This window comes from Falco punctatus (assembly GCF_963210335.1).
Source record: "Falco punctatus genome assembly, chromosome: 5".
Lineage (NCBI taxonomy): Eukaryota > Metazoa > Chordata > Aves > Falconiformes > Falconidae > Falco > Falco punctatus.
The window spans coordinates 52,847,820-52,853,720 of NC_137584.1; positions in this window are offsets into that span (position 1 = coordinate 52,847,820).

Below are 5,901 nucleotides of genomic sequence, written 5' to 3' on the forward strand. Positions count from 1 at the left end.
AAAAGACAGATGCATTTTTGGCTTCCATCCAGAAGCTAAAAAAGTTAACAGAAAGTAGAGGAACCATTTTGCAGCCTAAAATTGCTGACAAACTTCAGCCTTGGACCAACATACCTGCACTGAAAAAGAACAACCTTTGAAAGGGAGTCTCTTCTTGGGCATTTTTATGTCATGGTTTAATATCTGAGTGGGTTTTCATTACGTGTTTTAAATTATTAAATTTTGCTCAAAATACATAGCATTAGAAGAAAAAGAAAGTAAATGTTTAGAAAATATTTTTTTCTTCTTACCATGTTACTTATGTTTTGACACCAATATGAAAATAAAGACTTCAACCTTGATCCATAAAGTAAAAGCAAAGTTCACATTCACTTTATACGAACAAGATCCACTGTGTATGAAGGGCTACCTTAGGTCTTCATTGTTTATCTCCTATCAGCTGTTATTTTCTGAATATATTATTCCTTTTGATTCTAACTTGGGATTTTGTTTTCCTTTAGGAGCAAAAATTGAGACTGAGCCATGGGGTTTTTTTCTTGCAAAACCTAAACACTGTAAGAAAAAAAAAATAGAAGAAATATCTTTTCTAATATCTTCAAGCTTTTTCCAAAGCAGTGTTCTTCCTAAAATGTTCCTGTTCTTTGATTTTTTTCCTGCCAAGTCTTTCTTCTGTTCATAGTTTGGGGTTGTTTTTTTCTAATTTTCCTTTGTGTTCCCCAAATACTTCTGAGTACTGTTTCTGCAGGGCTGTCAGCTCATAGCCTCATGTCCATTGCTACCATGTTCACAAAGCTCAGCTCCTGACTTGCGTAGTGGCCTGTGTTTGAGCAGTAGTTCCTGCTGTTTCAGTTATAAAGTGTGTACATCCCCAATGCAGGACTGCAGTCGTGTCCACCAGCTGCAGTGAAGTTTTGCAGTCACAGTAATTAAAACACCTTCTCTCTCAGTTCTGCCTATCTTTCTGCTGAAGTACATTCTGTATCACCAAAAAAAAAAGTGAAGAGAAAAGAAATAACAACAGATTTCAATTAGCACAAGTGCACCTATGTAGAGAGATCAAACCCCAAACAAGTTCACACATGGAGCTCCTGCCACATGCAGCCTTTTATTATACATTTTCCTGAGCAAAACTCTTGTTGTTGACTGAGGGCCTTTGTCCTGGTTTCAGCTGGGATAGAGTCAATTTTCTTCTTAGTAGCTGGTGCAGCGCTGTGTTTTGGATTTGGTGTGAGGACAATGCTGATAGCACACTGATGGTTTTGGTTGTTGCTGGGTGATGTTTATACCAAGTCAAGGACTTTTCGGTTTCTCATTTCTCAGGCCTTGCCAGCCAGAGGGCTGGAGGGACGTAAGAAATTGAGAGGGGGCACATGTACTTAAATTACCAGCCAGGGTTAAACCACAATAGGCTCCAATCCAGACAGAAATAGGGCATCTACATCTATCCTATAGAAGGGTTTGTGAGGGCAGCACTCCCCATTCCTCGTTCCTTACGCTGAGGCTGCATCTGGCCAGGGAGAGAGGCAACCTGGCTGTGAAGGCCAGTGATGAGGCTCCTTCGGGACAAGGGGAGTCCTGGGCTCTGGTTTTTTACTGATAGCAGTGCTAACATTTATTATCCAGTTATTCACAGACCAGGCAGCAGTGTAGCAGTGCGGCAGCAATCTAGTTGGCCACCTCTTCTGGCCAGTGGTGATCAATGCTATGCCTCACATCTTTTCAATATCTGGAAACAGCACATCTCCAAAGATGCTCTTTAAACTTTCTTGTTCTCCACTGTGCTTGCTACAAATTCCAGAGTGTGTCTGAACATCATCAGCCTCCTTCAACAGACCAAAATGCAACCTGACCAAAAGTAGCTGCATGCCAACATTCCTTCATTATTGCCAGTCCCATATGGATGTTTTCATTTGCATAGAGTATCTCAGAAAAACGAAATTCTCTACAGATCAACCACACTTTCAGATCATGCCTCTTCTTTTTCTTATTTCAAATTAATTTCTGGTTCTGATTAAAGTCTTGTACTGGACTAGATAAGCCAGATACTTTTCTGAGATTAAATTATCCAGCATCTCTCCAGCTGAAAGCTTGAATATTACTCTTTGTTTTCAGTGCTGTTTATCTGCACCATGAAGTTGAGTTGAGCTGAACAAACCTCACAGAGGAATCAGTAGAATTCCCTCTGTGTTAACAAACTTCTGTGTTAATTAAGTGCGGGCAAAGTGGCCTACCTTTTTTGGGAACAGGGTGTTAACAACAAGAGCTGGTGAGAAACTGATCAAATTTTCTATTGGACAGTCTTAAGTAATGTTGTCGGCTGGCCCAACCTCCTGTAAATACAGGTGGCACCTGTGATAGTTTTTCTGATCTTTTTCTCCACTTCCCAGTTCTGCAAGTCCTTGCTACAGCAGTTACCAACAGAAGTTGTTAAAAAGATGCAAGGACCTTGTCTTTCTTGTGTAAGCTCAGCACACATGGAATTATTCTAAAGAGCGGGCCGAAGTTATCACACAAACGATATATATATTTCTACCACATATTTGCAATCTAAGACAATTGATGGAGGGGAAAAAAGCAAACTAGGACGTTGTTCCCTTTCACCCAGCTGGACTTGAAGCTTTTCTATGATAGCACTTGACACCTCAGGCCACTCTGTTTTTTCCTTCAGTTTATACTAAAAGAGTAGCAATTGTGAAGATCACTCCATAACAACAACAACAACAACAACAAAGTTTAGTTTGGAAATGGAAAATGTAATTATTTTCTCTCTCCTGGAGTTCTGTCAATGTATACTCTGACCCTTGTGTAAGGTTAAGTGGGAGGAAAGTGTCTGGTCCTTTAAGGGCATCTGGTCAAGGACCTTCTTCAAGAAGAAAAGGAATCATACAGGGTCACAAATCTGACTGGCAAATGCTAAGGGAGGCAGTGATGGGAACCAAACCTGCTCAGTCACACTAATTGATGAAGTTGAATAAGAGTGGGAAAGTTTATTCCAGCAAGGTTATCTGATCAGGGACCTTGTCAATTGGGAAACTAAGGGCAACCAGAAACAGAGACACAGATCTGGCAAAACAATGACAAAACCCAACCACACTAACTGATGGACTATCAAGAAACTACTGGTGCCACTTCTGGGATGCTCAGCCTGGACTTTGCAACAGCTGGGACTGTAAACCAGGGATCTGGAGTGGGAGGGGTGTGGGAATGGGCAGAGCTGTGCAATCCCCTGGGAGACACAGAGCAGAAGGGGTTCAGGGAGGAACAAAGAGAGGAGTAGGCAAAAAGGTAGGTAGGTATAAAGGGAGGCAGTCGGATGTAAAATGGGTCTGGTTGGTGCATTTGTTTGACTGAACCCTGTGCATGATCCCTAGAGTCTGTCCTTCACAGGGAGGAGGGGCTGGAGAAGGGATTGTGGGTCACAGACTGGGTGCCTGGTACCAGCTGCTGGGGGTATCTGTATCTCCCCCAAACTGGGTGCACTTGGGTTGTGTGTGTGTGCTCACCAGCAAACTTTAGGTTGGACCAGCTGATGAGTAAGGGGGCCTCAGGTCTGGGGTATCAGGCAGGCAGAAGTTCGCTGCTGCTATACCTGTGGGACTTGTGAACATGGGGTGTTTGTGGGATGACTCTGTGAGCCTCTAGCTGGACCAACCGGTGAGTGGGAGACCTGTGGGGTAGGTAAGGGGGGCTGGGATGCAGGCAAGGTTGCTGAGTGGGCAGAAGGTTCGTGCTGGTGCTCAGGGAATCTGTGAATGCACATGTGCTTATGAACCCAGAGAGTGTGATGTGTGTGCCTGCACTAGTGACCTCCCACCTCTGCCAGCCCAAGAGCAGGGGACTTGGTTGTCTGTATTTTACGTGAGCCCTACATATGGGTGCTGTTGAAGGCAGCGCCTTAGCTGGGGGAGGTGGCCACTCTCCTGATATTCCTTAACACCTTGCTTCCCTTCCAGACAGCAGGAGGAACTAGCGATTTGTGCATCTGACTTGCAATTTTCTCATGTTCATCTTCCCTTTTTATTCAGCAGATGGTTATAGAGAGAGTAGATGGCTCTAATTAGGATCATCAGGCCAAGAATGATTGTTTTTCTACAATCCATTCTGTATACTTGTGGACCTGCACATGTCTTTACAGCTGCACATACCCATATATTGAATACTTGTACTGAAACAAGCTCAAAGGTGCATTTCTTACATAAGATCTGAAAGATACTTTTTTTCCTGACTGAATTCCATAGACATAAATGCCTTGAATGAGAACAGAGTGGTACATGATTTCCTGATGTGATCATGGGTAGTTTTGTCTCACGCATTCACTGTGTAAGTGCAAAGATTTGCCTGAATGACAGCATCCTGTTTTGCTTTGGGAACAGGATGGTTAGGGAACAAATTGTGAAATAGGTCATGTGTGTGGTCAGTTGCTCTCCAATGTGGTTTTCAGGTCCGTTGTTCTATCTATAGTTTGTTCTACCAAGTAAAATACACCAGAAGGCAAAAGTTGGTGTTCCGCCTGTCACAGCCTGGTGGTGTTAAATCCACAGCACACATACAGCCAGCTGTGATCTCTGTCTCCCACTGCCTTTCCTGGAAAACTGATCATTAGCTCTGCAACTGACAATCAGTAGTTTAGAGAAAAAGTAATAAAAAACCCTGTACCTGTATATTCTGGACAAACGGTACCTGTATGTTCTCAACAGCTTTACACTTTTTATTGGAGTGATTTTATCTGATTTTATCTTTACACATAATCTCAGAGATCCTCCCTGTCTCCTGACATATGGGTGATTTTGAACTCCTTGGCTTTATATGGTTTTCCTCCCAATAACAGAAACCCCCTGCAAATTTCATGATGTTTTTCAGGGAAAACAAAGAACTGTAGAAAAGTTTATTTTCAGCAAAAAATCAGGAAAACAGAATCACACAAACTACTGATTGGTTGGTTAGCTGCTTGTTTGCTGTATAACATTATGATTCACTTACGTCCTATAGTATGCTATGTAAGTTTGTTACAGATCAGTCTTGTGTACAATGAAAGTGAATTAATTTTGTCTTACAAAATCTAAAATATTCTTGACATTTTCCTTTTTAACAACTAATTTCTTAGGCTGAAGTTGGTACTGTGGATGTATGCATTCATTCATTAATCTTACGATGTTCAGAACTGTGCCAGATCTTTGAGCTGTCTAGTGTGTGTGTAGCTCTGCTGGGCATTTTGTGGCGATATGCTTACAAATTAAACCCATGGCCAGTAGAAATCAGAAAGATTCTTTATGAAATCAAGTGAGTTTTTTTTCTCCTTTCACCAGGTTTTATTCCCCTTTTGGCAGTACTATTTCAAAGTAATGTCAGAAGATTTTTTTCTCTTATGGGGGTATGGTTTGATTTTCGTCCTACAAAACCTTCCAAAAAAAGGTTGAGATGATATCAATAATATACTTTACAAGAAAAATATGCTCTAAAATATCCTCAGCAGCTAATATTTATACACAATCTTCAACTCACTAGTAATCCAGATAGATTACCAGAGTACTTTTCACTGCTATAGCAGGTAGTCTTGTTAAGTAATTTCTTTCTTAAATTATCATACCCTTTATTAAAACTAACCACATTTTTATTCCATTAATCTTACCAAGAAACTGTTCCAAGCTCTAACCTTGTGAAAGTTGGAAATGTTCTTATGGAAATGTTCAGTGAACTTATTTACAGAGAGAAGTTGTTCCCCTTTCAGCCTTTTCTTTTACCAGACTAGGCAACACAAGCATTTTTAGACTCTTCCCAGAACTTACCCACTTTCAACTGTTGATCAGAATAGCTCCTTTCTGCACTTGTTCCTGACTGTTTGTCCTCTTGGGACTGAGGTGACCAGTCCAATGCAAGGCTGCAGAGAAGGCATCTATCTGC